The sequence below is a fragment of the Phoca vitulina genome, unplaced genomic scaffold, assembly GCF_004348235.1.
Source record: "Phoca vitulina isolate PV1807 unplaced genomic scaffold, GSC_HSeal_1.0 scaffold8, whole genome shotgun sequence".
Classification (NCBI taxonomy): domain Eukaryota; kingdom Metazoa; phylum Chordata; class Mammalia; order Carnivora; family Phocidae; genus Phoca; species Phoca vitulina.
Genome location: NW_022589711.1, coordinates 56,576,281 through 56,591,633, shown reverse-complemented (window position 1 = coordinate 56,591,633; position 15,353 = coordinate 56,576,281). Strand labels below are relative to the sequence as shown.

Here is a 15,353-nt window from a genome sequence, read left to right as displayed (position 1 = left end):
CCTACACCATTTCTGTCTCATTGGAATGATAGGAAGATTAGCTTCTCTCCATGCGGAGGTAAGTTAGGGATTGGTTGCCCTCACTAGTAATAGAGCACAAAGCTCCATTCAGAGTGCCTCAAAGGGATGGCTGATCCCTGCGTTCGCATTTGAAGTCATCTCTAACCTTTATGAATGTGGATAACCATGACCTTCCTATAGTCATATCTTGGTGATGGCAACAGAGAGAGATTTCCGGTCCCTCATGACCCTCCGGGAGGCTCCATCCCTGCCGGGGTTGTTGGGGAGTGTGTGTGTGCACACTGCTGGGCTCTGGGGCAAGGATGTTGAGGGCCAGGAATCTGACTGCTCATGAGTGACGACAGCTGGAAGATGAAGTAGGAAGAAAGGAGCATGAGCTGTGTATCATTGAATCAACCTGGAGCTTGAGACAAGGGATACCAGTATTAACCTGGATAAGGAAACCATCTGAGCCCCCATCTCTGTTGGCCAAACACAAGGAAATTGCATTTCTAGTATATAGATCTGATGTGTTAGAGAAACAAAAATCCCCCAAGAGAGGTGAGGGAATTTGAGGGCTCTCTGCAACTCAAGCTCTGTTTTTCTTGAACAGATTGTACGTTTTGGCTCTACATCACATGCATACTCCTGTCAAGATGGAGGGTCTTCCACCACACTCCCCTTTTTGACTGCCTATTGGACATCTTTTCTTCCAGAAGCTTCTTTGGCCTCCATCTTTTTTTATTGTTATGTTAATCCCCATACATTACATCATTAGTTTTAGATGTAGTGTTCCATGATTCATTGTTTGTGCATAACACCCAGTGCTCCATGCAGAACGTGCCCTCCTCAATACCCATCACCAGGCTAACCCATCCTCCCACCCCCCTCCCCTCTAGAACCCTCAGTTTGTTTTTCAGAGTCCATCATCGCTCATGGTTCGTCTACCCCTCCGATTTCCCCCCCTTCATTCTTCCCCTCCTGCTATCTTCTTCTTCTTCTTCTTTTTTTTTCTTAACATATATTGCATTATTTGTTTCAGAGGTACAGATCTGAGATTCAACAGTCTTGCACAATTCACAGCGCTTACCAGAACACATACCCTCCCCAGTGTCCATCACCCAGTCACCCCATCCCTCCCACCCCACCCCCCACTCCAGCAACCCTCAGTTTGTTTCCTGAGATTAAGAATTCCTCATATCAGTGAGGTCATATGATACATGTCTTTCTCTGTTTGACTTATTTCGCTCAGCATAATACCCTCCAGTTCTATCCACGTCGTTGCAAATGGCAAGATCTCATTCCTTTTGATGGCTGCATAATATTCCATTGTATATATATACCACATCTTCTTTATCCATTCATCTGTCGATGGACATCTTGGCTCTTTCCACAGTTTGGCTATTGTGGACATTGCTGCTATAAACATCGGGGTGCATGTACCCTTTCGGATCCCTACTTTTGTATCTTTGGGGTAAATACCCAGTAGTGCAATTGCTGGATCATATGGTAGCTCTATTTTCAACTTTTTGAGGAACCTCCATACAGTTTTCCAGAGTGGCTGCACCAGCTTGCATTCCCACCAACAGTGTAGGAGGGTTCCCCTTTCTCTGCATCCCCGCCAACATCTGTCATTTCCTGACTTGTTAATTTTAGCCATTCTGACTGGTGTGAGGTGGTATCTCATTGAGGTTTTGATTTGGATTTCCCTGATGCCGAGCAATATTGAGCACTTTTTCATGTGTCTGTTGGCCATTTGGATGTCTTCTTTGGAAAAATGTCTGTTCATGTCTTCTGCCCATTTCTTGATTGGATTCTTTGTTCTTTGGGTGTTGAGTTTGATGAGTTCTTTATAGATTTTGGATACTAGCCCTTTATCTGATATGTCATTTGCAAATATCTTCTCCCATTCTGTCGGTTGTCTTTTGGTTTTGTTGACTGTTTCCTTTGCTGTGCAAAAGCTTTTTATCTTGATGAAGTCTCAATAGTGCATTTTTGCCCTTGCTTCCCTTGCCTTTGGCGATATTTCTAGGAAGATGTTGCTGCGGCTGAGGTCGAAGAGGTTGCTGCCTGTGTTCTCCTTTAGGATTTTGATGGCCTCCTGTCTCACATTGAGGTCTTTCAACCATTTTGAGTCTATTTTTGTGTGTGGTGTAAGGAAATGGTCCAGTTTCATTCTTCTGCATGTGGCTGTCCAATTTTCCCAACACCATTTGTTGAAGAGACTATCTTTTTTCCATTGGACATTCTTTCCTGCTTTGTCAAAGATTAGTTGACCATAGAGTTGAGGGTCCATTTCTGGGCTCTCTATTCTGTTCCATTGATCTATGTGTCTGTTTTTGGGCCAGTACCATACTGTCTTGATGATGACAGCTTTGTAATAGAGCTGGAAGTCCGGAATTGTGATGCCGCCAGCTTTGCTTTGGCCTCCATCTTGAGGTGTGTGCTCTCATGCACTGCCCCTTTGCTCTTCTGTTATCTCTCTGACCACTGACGAGGCCCCCAGTGACCAGCCTCACTTTCCCACCTTCTATTTAAAAACCCTGCTGCCGGGGTGCCTGGGTGGCTCAGTCGTTAAGCGTCTGCCTTCGGCTCAGGTCATGATCCCAGGGTCCTGGGATCGAGCCCTGCACCGGGCTCCCTGCTTGGCGGGAGGCCTGCTTCTCCTTCTCCCACTCCCCCTGCTTGTATTCCCTCTCTCGCTGTCTCTCTCTCTGTGTCAAATAAATAAATGAAATCTTAAAAAAATAAAAAATAAAAAAAATAAAAACCCTGCTCCCATCTTTCCTTTTTGAAGGCTTCTGGCTATAGCCAGCCATTCCAATAATAGTCTCTGTCTTCATTTCTAATCTAGCCAAGGTGGTGTCTTTTTCTTGGAGTGCCTTATGTAAATAAAGTCCATATTATACAGCTTGCCTTCTTATTATAGTGGTCTCCTTGAATTTATTCAGCCTCAGGTGTGCTAAGTTTGTCTCTCAAAACTCCTTACGGGCAGGGACTGTAGTTTATGGGGAGGTAGTGATGATTGTATTTTCATTTCAGTGTTTAGCAGGTAATAGCAGCCAATGAAATTGTTTTTTTTCATTTGATCAACTGATGTTTATTAGATACTTACCATGGTCTGTGCCCTGGACAGAAGGAACTAGGGATATGGAGCTAATTATGACTTAGTGGTTGAAATGCTTACAGTTTTAAGGGAAGAGAGACACAGAAGCAAACTAAAACTATATTTTAATTTGATTTGAGCTATAATTGAGGTTTAGTAAAATTTATTGGGAGCTCAGATGAGAAATAATGAGAAAAGAGAGATGGAGACAGATTTAAGAAGCATTTTGAGAATAGAAATAGAATGTTTAAGGGCTTGTTCTAGGGACAGTGAGGTACCAGGATGGGCAAGTGATCCGGGAGCACTTGGGGAGAGGAATGGGTTGAATAAGGGGTAAGAAAGAAGGAAAAGTCAAAGATCCTGGGCTTAGGGAGATAGTAAAACCTGGAGAGAGAGAGGAAGAGGGTTATAACTGCTAACGTATCTTGCGTGCTGATTACTGTGTGTGTGTGTTGTGTGGCAGGGGAGGGGGGCACTAGTTAACATGAATTGCCTTGTTTTTCACCCATAAAACCTCCGAAGAGGTAGGTACTTTCATTTTCTCCATTTTGCAGATGAGGAGACACGCTCAGAGCAGTTGAGTGGCTTGTTGAAGATCACACAGCTGAAAAGTGCTAGAGTCAGGTTTAAACCCAGGAACTCTTGCTTCAGAGTTAGGTGTTCTAACACCCTAGTTAGGTGTTCTAACACAACTCAACCAACTGCTCCAGAACCTCCAAAGGGCCCTCAGTGACCATCGCTCCCAAATTTATACCTCCAGCCTGGACCTTTCTCCTGCCCTCTGACTCTGCCTCGGGCTGCCTATTTGCATTCCACTTGATGGTCTGATCTCAAACTCAGGATACCCCACACTGAACTTCTGCTCTTCCCTTCTCTCCCCTTTTCTACTCAGAGTAATACCATCCTTCCAGCTGCTTCTGCCCCAAACCTTGGCATCACCCTTGACCTTTCTCTCACACCCACATCAAATCCATCAGACTTGAGTTTCAGAGCACACCTGAAATATATTCCTTCTCACCACCTCCACTGCAACTTTCTGCTCCAAGCTATGGGCATCTGGTACTGGGATCTCTCCAGGGATCTCCTGATGGTCTGCCTGCTTTTACCTTTGACCCCTCTCCCTATCCCCACATGGCAGCCTGAGCAGTCCTGGCAACATGGAGTCAGATTAGATTGCTTTTTTTGCCAAACCCTTGCAGTGCCTCTCACTTTTACTTAGAATAACAGCCACAGTCCTTAGCATGACCTGTAAGGCACTAGCTGATCTCTTCCACACCCCCCCACCCCCGACCCAGTTGTCTCTGTCCCTCTGGGATCCCCTCCTTCTGTCCCCTTCCCCTTGTACCTAGTCTTCTGGCCAGTACACACCCATGCACTCCTGCCTTGGGGCTCTGCTTCAAATGATCTTCCTGAGATACTGAGGGGCTCACTCCTTCACTACCTGTAATTCTTTGCTGGAATGTTCTCTTCTCAATGAGGCCTACTCTGACCTTTTTAAAATGGAAACTTGCCTTAGCCCCACACTTCTGATCCTCCCGTTCCCATGCCCTGCTCTGCTTCGTTTCCCATAGCACTTAGTATCCTTTAAGATACTAAATAATTTATTGCATTTATGGTTTTTTTTGGTGTTTCACTCTGCCCTCTAAGGGCAGTGATCTTCATCTGGTTTATTCACTGCTGTGTCCTAAGGCACTAAGATTTTTGCTGAGGACATAGTGGCTCATGCATTTAAGAAAATGAGTAACTGTAGAGTGCAAAGATTCTGTGCAGGTGTTCAGTTAAAAATGGTTTTTAAAAGATGTGGTCTGGAGTCCGAGGGTGATGCCAGAGGGGGATGGCCACATGGATGCAGGAATCATCTGTGTGTAAGGGGGTATAGAGTGAGTGGAGCCCCTACTGAAGCTGGATCCCTGGGGATGTGGGCATTTCAGGGCTGCTCTGGAAGCTGCTCACCAGAGGAGGCTGAGATGGAAAGGGAGGAGAGAAATGGGAAGTATGCCTGTTAGACTTTAGAAGGAGGAAGTTTGAAGAAGGAGACCCGGAGAGGCCTCACAAGGTAGGCACTGGAGAGGAACCTTCAGATTTCACAATTAGAAATGCAGTTTCAGTGGAATGATGTGCACCAAGTTCAATTATTTGAGCAACAAGTGGAAAGTGGGGAAGTGTAAGTAACTCAGAAAGCCCTGCTATGAGGAAGGAGAGATTAGGTGGCTGTTTGAGGTAGCGATTTGTTTGAAGGACTTGTTTTTAGCTGCAAAACACAATCTTTGGGGTGTGGGTGGGTGAGTGAGTGAGGAAGTGACACACAGTAAGCTAATAATATCCAGACTGACAGACAGAACATAGTGCAAATTGTATCTTATCCTTGCCAAGGAGCTGTTACTCAATCCAGCCCCCCAGCATCCTGCCTGGGCCACAGTGGGTCCACAGTAAATATTCATTGAATTCAATATGAACTACTGTAGACCTTACTGACCAGTCCCTGTATCAGCAGCAACAACAACAAAATAACAAGAATGTCTAATGTAGGGAGATTGCTTTTTGACCCACTGACTGTTGGCTTGTGGCATTTCTCTCCCCGAAGCTACACCCTCCTTAGCACTTTGAGCAGCTCTCTTTGGTTATATGTTGGGTTCCTTTACGGCTCAGGTGCCATGTTTTTAAGAGGTAAATCTTCAGGTGACTCATTTGAGTAACGAGAATGACAAGTTAGTAAGCAGTTCCACATGGATGTAAAGGATATGATGGTGCCTTCGTCCGTTCAGGCTGCTGTAACCAAATACCAGACTGGGTGTCTTGAACAACAGAAACTTATTTTTCACAGCTCTGGAGGCTGTCAAGGTGCCAGCATGGTGACATTCCAGTGAGAGCTCACTTCCTGGTTTGGAGCTGGCGCCTTCTCACCATGTTCTCGCATGGTGGAAGGGGCACTGGAGCTCTCTGGGGGCCTCTTTTATAAGAGCATTAATCCCATTCATGAAGGCTCCACCCTCGTGACCTCGTGGCCTCCTAATACTTACGCCTCTGGGGGTTAAGATTTCAACATATGAATTTGAGTGTGGAGGGGAGGTGGACTCAAACACTCAGACCAAAGCTGATGGTAATGCCCGGGAAATAAGAGGAACAAAAGGATTGACCAGGGGTGGCAAAAAGATCTGTGGACTGTTGGTCAGAGCCTGGCATCGAACGAGCTTCATCTCACACCAAGTTGTGCTGCCTCTCTGGGAGTTGGATTTCAGTGTTCTGAGCTTGCTTCCTTTGGATTTCATAAAAAGAATAGTGTCAGGAAAGGAACCATGACTTGAAATATATCCAGAACCAAAGTCTTTCTTCTTTTTTTTTTTTATGATTAACAAATTTTATTTTATTTTATTTTATTTTATTTTATTTTATTTTATTTTATTTTATTTTTAATTTTATTATGTTATGTTAGTCACCATACATTACATCATTAGTTTTTGATGTAGTGATCCACGATCCATTGTTTTCGTATAACACCCAGTGCTCCATGCAGTACGTGCCCTCCTTAATACCCATCACCGGGCTAACCCATCCCCCCACCTTCCCCCCTAAAACCCTCAGTTTGTTTCTCAGAGTCCATAGTCTCTCATGGTTCATCTCCCCCTCCGATTTCCCCCCTTCATCTTTCCCTTCCTTCATAAGTGAAACCATATGATAATTGACTTTCTCTGCTTGACTTATTTCACTTAGCATAATCTCCTTCAGTCCCATCCATGTTGATGTAAAAGTTGGGTATTCATCTTTTCTGACGGCTGAGTAATATTCCATTGTATACATGGACCACATCTTCTTTATCCATTCATCTGTTGAAGGGCATCTCGGCTCTTTCCACAGTTTGGCTATTGTGGATATTGCTGCTATGAACATTGGGGTGCATATGGCCCTTCTTTTCACTACATCTGTGTCTTTGGGGTAAATACCCAAAAGTGCAATTGCTGGGTCATAGGGTAGCTCTATTTTTAAATTTTTGAGGAATCTCCACACTGTTTTCCAAAGTGGCTGTACCAACTTGCATTCCCACCAACAGTGTAAGAGAGTTCCCCTTTCTCCACGACCTCTCCAACATTTGTTGTTTCTTTCCCTGTCCAAGTTTGCCATTCTAACTGGTGGAAGGTGGTATCTCAGTGTGGTTTTGATTTGGATTTCCCTGATGGCTAATGATGATGAACATTTTTTCATGTGTCCAGAACCAAAGTCTTTCTTCTTCTTCTTCTTTTTTTTTTTGCCTTTTAAAAATGTGACATGCAAAGCATGCTGGCTTAATTCCCTAGTGGTGGCAAATGACCTAAAGTTCAGAGATGTCCTGGGAGAGAGGAGAACGATTTGGCTCCTCTTTAACTTCTATCTTCTCTGAAAAGAGACAGATTGGCAGGCTGCATAGGAAAGAATGAAAGAAAGAAAAAAATCCCTACTATTTATTAAATATCCTACGTGCCTGGAGCTATGCTAGCCCCATGTGCACCTTACATCCATCCTCATTAGATGAAGGGCATTAAATCATTATTTTTCATAACCTACCCAAGGTCTCACAGCCAACAAAGGGAAGAGAGGATAGAACAAGCCCCAGGGAAAGAAAATTGAAGCCTGTGGCTAAAAAGAGACCAATGTAAGAAATGTAGCAGCTTGAAGTCAGCCAGAGTCCCTAGTGCCCAGCCCAGTGTCTTATTCTCAGGAAAATCTTGAGAAATACTTAGCAAAGGGGTGATGAGTCGACTGAATGAATTACCAGGGCCCTGAGAAAACTCATAAATATTTTTGCTGAAGTGCTATTGGAAGTCTTCATTGTCTTCTAGAGAATGGGAAAAATTAAGGGAGAGAGAAATAGAATTTAAATTTTCAAAAGGCATAATTTTGAACCATGAGCATCAGGCAATAATTGAAATGTTCTATGTACATGCATAGCATATGGTAGTACTTGATAAGTGAAAACTATGATATTTAAGGAAATTGTTAATTATTAAATAAATTTAGCCCTCTGCTTCTTCTCACTCTGAGACATGAGGCATGGAGTTCCACGACTTTAGACTTTTCAATTTGGGGCTCATATTGGAAAGCACTGTAGCTTCTCTCTATCTATAATGTCTTGTTACAAAAGATAATATCTTTCCCAGTTGGCAGTCCTGCACAACCTCTTGTACTTTAGTTTAGCTGTTCTTTGTAGTGTCTGCACCATGAAACTTGTGTATGGTCCCGTAACCTACCTTTTAAAGGCCATCCCAAGTATCCCCTCAAGGGCAGACATGTGAGATCATATCAAAAGACATGTTGATTATGATGATAGTTAACTTAGAACTCTTCTATCCGACAATAAGCATCTTTGTATCCTCAAAAACTGGGGGTTTATATTCTCAGGAACAAGATGGAAGATGTGGATTGCATGATGTTTCAGTTGGCTCAGATGTACTGTTTCTATGGCTATCGCTAACGAATGCTAATTGATATCAGGAGGATAGTGCCTGTCTTCAACTCTAACCCATGATTTAGAGGAATACATAGAGAGGGCTTGCTGATTTATTGATGATTTATAGCCATCATTTGTGGTAGCAAATGTTGTATGTGCTGTGGTCAAAGTTCTGGATAAGCTTCACAGGCTAGGAGAGTGTAGAAAGTGTAGAAAGAAAGAAGGCACCAGGGTAAATGGAGGATCGTGTGTGAGCTCCAAATACCGATGGCACAAGTAAGGCAGCCCAGCTGGGTGTAGCTGGAGAGGAGGACTTGGAAAAAGGCTAATGAGCTTGATTTCAGTGGCGCTCAACTGAGGGTCATTAGCATGAGACTGCTAAAAACTAACTAGAAATTCTTAATATTTGCATTTTAGAGGTGTAGTCAGTTTCCTCTTCTATACTAGTCAGGCCACACCTGGAAACTGTGTTTAGTTCTGTTCAGGGTGATGTGGACAAAAGAGAGTGGGCCCCGAGGCGGGTAAGTGGAAAGGTTCAGAGTTCAGAGGCCGTATCATTGAAGGAATGGTTCAAAGGAGAATCTTTAGCCTGAACAAGAGAAAGTTTAGGGGAGTATAAAAGTCTTAAAGGATTTCCCTGTGAAAAAAAGAACAGATGTGTGTTTTCCTCTAGAGAATAGAATTAGAACAAGCAGGTGGAAGGTAAGAGGTGTGGGGAGGAGTGCAGCCCAATGTAAGTAAAAAGTTTTTCAGAATTAATATTTGGCTGTCTGTGGCTGGGCTGCCTTGGAAGAAGAGATTTTCAGAATTACAAGTATGAAAGAAGATGCTGGCTGGCCAGCCATTTTTTTTGCTATTGAGGGGGGAGTTCGTTCATTAGGGGGCAGGTTGACCACCTGACTGTCCACTGAGGTCATTTTTAACTGTGATGTTGTGCTGTGGGCCACAGAGAACATTGAGGCCCCATACGCTGTGTTCGTAACAGTGTTGGTGATTTGATAGGAGGATGCAGTGTAGAACCCTTGAGCCTTTGATGAAGAGCTAATGACCGAAATCTTCCTGTATGTATTTGACTTTCTCTGTGATGAATAAAAATTAGAACCCCAAAGTGCCCATCGGGTAGTATTTACTATTTGAAAAATAGTAGCATGACTGCAGGGCACTTGAATTTGAGCATCTTCCCTCACGGGATCTCAGGGACCGTCAGGACCTCCTGGATGTCCTTCCAGCACTGTTCCAGCTGTCCACATCCTACACATCCTTCCAGGTCCAACCTTATTTCTTCATAGGAAACTTTCCCTTCTCTACCCTTATTTGTAGGGGTGATCTTTCTTCTTGTGCTGCAAACATGGGCTTTGGAGTTGGGTTTGAATTCTAGCCTTGTTCTAGCTGCATGCATGACCTTGGGCAAGGGGCTTAGCTCTTCCTGTAAAGATACTCATCTATAAAGGTAGGTGACTTGAATTTACCTTGCAGGGTCATAATGTTAATTGGAGAGAGACAAACTGCGTTACAAAGCACCTGGCACATAATTCACGTTTGGTCAGTGGTGTTGATATTTAGGATGATGTATTTTTTTTTTTTTTTAAAGATTTCTTTATTTATTTGAGAGAGAAAGAGAAAGAGTGGGGGGGGAGGGGCAAAGGGAGAGAGAGAGAGAGAATCTCAAGCAGGCTCCACACTGAGCCTGGAACCCAACATGGGGCTCTATTCCAGGACCCTGAGATCATGACCTGAGCTGAAATCGAGTCAGTCACCCAGCCCACTGAGCCATCCCAGCACCCCTATAATGATGTATTGTTTGGCATCAGGACTGACCACTGTATTCAACTACCCTGTGAGTGGCTACTTGGAATGAAGAACCAAGTCCCTCTCTCTTAAACCATTGCAATCCTTTCCCACAGCTTGGTGTTTCCTGCTTTCCTCTAAAAATTCTAATAATACACACCAGGTCCTGACTTTATCTGGAACCAGCTGACTCAGGTACTTGACCCAATGAGTTCTCCATCACTTCCTGTCATGGTTGCCTGCCTCCCCACCTTCTCTGCCCCTGCTTTTAGGTCATCTGCAAAGAGCTGGACAGAGTTTCACAGTATTGGTATGAACCTTCATGCCAGGCTCCTACCCTATGCACCTAGTGGTAACTGACTAATTCTCTCTCTTTTTTTTTTTTCGTGTGATCTAGACCTTTCCATCGAAACTGTTAGTTTATAGTATGGGAGAGGCAGGTAGGATCTAGTTGGTTGCCCTTTCGTGGACTTGTTTTGATTTGGCTTTTCAGTCAGGTCAGGCCTTTATTTCTCTTGGGTGGAGTGTGATTCTCCTATAGGTACCTCATTCACAGTTATGCACTCAAAGTATGTAGAAGTCATTGCCTAGGACCCAGTCTGGACCTAGCAGTGTGGTAGAAAAGTCTCAAATGGTTTCTGTGCTCTGGAAGGTCACACCCGAGCAGAGAAGATGGATATAGAAGCCGTTGAGAGGGGTGCTGTGGGGACACAAGGGAGGGGCTCCTAACTCAGACTGGGGGTCAGGGAGACTTTGGCACCTGTACTAAATTCCCTCATATTCAACATGCTCTTTACATCAGACTTACTGGTTCTTCTCACATGTTAAGTCGAAGAACACCTGCGACTCCTCCCTGGGTGGCCTGATAGAGACCTCCTCAGGCCTCCCCAGGCCTCCTCAGTCTTCCTCTTCTCACCTATGAAGGTGTGTGTTCTTGTGACCGGGGTCCCTTAGAAGCATGAGTTACTTGCCTGATGGCCTCATCCCATACTGGGCAGGGGTATGAGCTGCCCTGATGCCTTCTGTGATGATCCATATTCATCTTACTGCTTTTGCTCCCATGATTCCACTGCTCCCAGGGTTGGGGGTTTATGGGCAGAGTTTATGAGTTTATGGGCAGAAATGAGTTCCACTGAGTCATAGAGCTTGGCCTCTGCTTGCAATAGAAGCCAGAGGGGGCTTCCATACCCGGCCACCTCCCCTCCCTTCTGAAGATAGAGGGTGGCCTGCCCGTGCTCTTTTAGGATATCAGTGGTTCCCACCCTTTGAGAGGCCTTGTGGGTATCATTCTATCATCTCCCTCATCTCCAGCTGACCCCTGACATGGCCACATCAATTCTGAGGGCAGGAATCTAGTTCCTCAAATAGCCTTTCGGAATCTGTCATGACACCTGAGAACAGTTTCAGTATTCAACCATAAATATCTTTTAACATGGTAAATATAGTACCTGACCACGATTGGAAAACCCCACAACAAATATTTGGGGCCTACTTTTGTGAAAATATAAAGGCAAATTAGACATGTTCCTTGCCCTTAAGGCACCCCCAGTCCACTATTATTCTCTGTTGGATGATTCTCATTGCTGGTCAGCACTTGTGAGATCTATCCTTTACTAACCTCTCCAAAACCACCCGTCCCTCTAATCTCTTGAGGATGGCAAAGGATAGGCTCCTGTGATAGCAGATGGCTGTTTGAGCCCATACCCACTCCCCATGATGCCTGGAGCTACCTATTGGTTGGGACTCTGACTTGGGTGTCCATGTGCCCCACAACCCTTAGCCTGGGATGGGCATCTCCCTTTGTAGGCACTTGATAAACTGTTGCATGAAGAATTGCAGTAGCAAGTTCATAAAGGGATCTATTCTGGGGTCAAACTCCCTGTGGGGTGACTAAGTCACTGCGTGGCTGGCCTTTGGACAGAGCATGTCCTTTGTCAGTTCACTTTCATGAATGGCCAGTCTGACTCAGTTATTAAGTTGCCATGACAACCCAATGGATTTGAAGTTTAAAGAAAAAAAAAATTGTCATAAGAGACATCTTCTTTTGAGGTAGGGGGGATTCTGGGATCACCTGAATTTCTATCATTCCAAACAAAAGAGTTATTTCCTGTTCTGTTCTCTTCAGTGTGTCAGATGGATCCAAGGGAAGACATAATGGCAACCAAAGAAATCGGAAGTGAGACTAAACAGGGCCGTAAATGTGCAGAAGTCATCTCATGGATCACAGAGTGCGTTTTCTCGGCTTTTCAGTTTGACAACAGGATTTTGTTTCTGTTTTTGTTTTTTCCTTTTAAAACGTTTTAGAAAATAAAGGGGTCTAGTTAAAGAGCTGTGCTCAAAGGCCTCATGTGCGTGCAGGGGTATCGCCGTGCTAGAAAGGGCTAGGCTTGGGAGCAGGACTTGAATCTTGGTTATGTCCCCTTTTAGCTGTGTGGCCTTTGGGAAATCACTCACTTACTCTGAGCTTCAGCTTCCTCACCTGTAAAATAACCCACAGAGTTTTTCAGAAGACTGAAGATAAAATGGAGAGCACCTAGTGTAGAATGGGGCTTCAGTGATACATAATGATGATCGTGACATGAATCACAATAATGGAGTGCGAGGCTCTCTGCTTGCCATGTGGCTACATATAGGAAGACATGGCTATGCCGCCTCCCCAAGGGCTGTCTGTGTCACCTGAACACGGCATGCTTCTTACTGTCCCTATATTTCTATGTGTTCAGAGGTGATTATCTTCTTTTCCTAAGTAGTGACCCTGACACCAGAAGCAACCTCAGAGAAGCAAAATACAAGCATGTCAGTGTAACTGTATCCACTCAGCACATTTTTAAAAAGGGAGAGAGTCAGAAAGAAAGAATAATTGAAATCGTGCCCACTGTTCTGATAGCCACTCAGTCATATGGATCTAAGGCCCGTACAAGGGCAGGGCGGGAGCCGTGAATCCGACTTTCCCTTGGTCTCCGTAGAGTGAGCATCTTTGTACAGGGTCTGATCCCAGTGTTTGTCTTTCTCATGCTACATGGAGCTAAACTCAAGATAATTACTTCTGTTACCCAGAGAAAAAAATTGTCATCTGCTCCGGGACAGGATGATAACCCTGCTGTGTTGTTAGGTTCACTGGATGAACTTCTGTGTGAGCACTTGGGGTTGTATAAGCAGTGTTTTGTTATAACCATGTGTTTTATTTTATGGGTGATTCAAAGTAAGAGGACTTTTCTTTCTTTTTCTTTTTTTAAAGATTTTATTTATTTATTTGAGAGAGAGAATGAGAGAGAGAGAGCGCACACAAGAGGGGGGAGCGGGAGAGGGAGAAGCAGGCCTCCTGCTGAGCGGGGAGCCTGATGCGGGACTCGATCCCAGGACTTCAGGATCATGACCTGAGCCGAAGGCAGTCGCTTAACCAACTGAGCCACCCAGGCACCCGTAAGAGGACTTTTCATTTAACTTTCATTTACTGCATGTGATTATCCACACAAAATAAGATCTTATTTTACCTGACTTCTAATTCAGCTCTTGATTTTTTCATTTTATCTGTATAAATACATGTTTCAGTGTATGTTTAAAAGATCCCTTGGGATTCTTTTGGGGCGTCTGGCTGGCTCAGTAGGTAGAGCCTGCGACTCTTGATCTCAGGGTCATGAGTTTGAGCCCCGTGTTAGGTGTAGAGATTACTTAAAAAAAAAAAAGCAGTTTGTTTATTCAAATCAGGATCCAAATACAGTCCTTACATTGCAATAGGTTGATATGATTTTTTAAATTCCTAAAATGCTTGTAATCAGTAGTTTCCTGAGGGAGGAGGATTTAGGGCCTGGCACTGATTTTGTAACTAGCCGTTAGTAAGGTGTGGCCCCACCATCCATACAAGCAGAAGGGAACACTGAGGCCACCTCCTCATGGGCCTTATCTCCTCTCATTGCTCAACCGTTCCCTCTTCGAATCACCTGCTTCCTGATCTTTTGTCTTTTTATTCTTGAATGAAAATATGATCATTTGAGATTATTTTCTTCTTGAAATATTTGAATACCAAACTGACATAGAGAAGCCCACCCTGCCCCCCCACAGGATGGTGTAGGTTTGTGCCTTTCACACTTGTTGGCTCTGGGAGGAGGTGGGTAGAGCGTAGATGGTAAGGAGGTATATTTCCTGGCTAAAAATAGGAACAGGATGTTTTGAGCCAGGGTCTTTTGCTTTCACAAGCCTCAGTGCACAAAGCTGAAGTTTATGCTATTGCCACAGGTGGTGATTCAGCCCGTAATGGCAGATTACATACGTCCCTGGGTGGCCTGTGGGGCGAGCTGGGAGAAGCTGAAGTAGCAAAGTCAGAAAGGCGATCGTGTTCCATGTGCTGAAAGGACCTCTTCACCCGGGGACCTCTCATGATAAGATTTATATTGTTAGGTGGCCCATTGTACATCATATGCCGATGTTTACTTTGGATTAAATGCCATAGCCTTCCGTGCTCATTCATGCTTTCAGCCCCTTCTGTTTTGCGCATGTCAGGAAGAGTCCTTCCTGTTGGCCATTTCCTACATCTGCCCGCCACCATGCTTCTCTGTTTCTCCCCAGTAAGGGGCACCCTGCTCTTGGTCCCCGGTGCACTTATACTTACTCGATTCCTGCATTACAAGCACGGTCCATGTTGTATTGTCAGGTTTCCTGCAAGGCCATCCCCACCACCACACTTAATGCCTGGTACACAGGGCACACTCCGTTTGTGTGGTCGTTTGAGGGGGTCTGCCTGTTCGCACTCTGCTTTGGTTATGCTGGGGGACTTGTGAGAAGGAGGAGGCGGGTTCTTGGGGAGACTTGTTTTTAGAGACAGGAGACATGGAAAATGGTAAAGTGATAGTATAAAATGGAAGGCAGAGAATACCAGAGGAGGCAGGCTGGGCTGCCCCACCTCCTCCCTGCTGTGCAGATTATACTCCTTAATCCTGACCTCTCTAGTCCTTGACAGTTTATCTAGCGCCTTCCATGCATTCTCTCATGCCGTGAACATGATATCATTACCCTCCGTTTTGTAAATGACAAAACTGT

The 15,353-nt window shown here is 44.5% G+C and overlaps 1 protein-coding gene across 10 annotated transcripts in view; it reads left to right on the top strand.

The window, feature by feature from the left end:
• The window catches only part of ST6GAL1 (ST6 beta-galactoside alpha-2,6-sialyltransferase 1), a 118,272-nt gene that overhangs the window by 41,376 nt on the left and 61,543 nt on the right, over positions 1–15,353 (top strand). The window contains exon 3 of one of the 10 annotated variants that reach the window (XM_032406937.1): positions 12,442–12,544. The exons of the other annotated variants lie outside the window; for them this stretch is intronic. The gene's annotated coding sequence lies outside the window, so the exon portion shown is untranslated. The remainder of the gene's footprint in view (positions 1–12,441; positions 12,545–15,353) is intronic. 10 annotated transcript variants of the gene reach the window in all.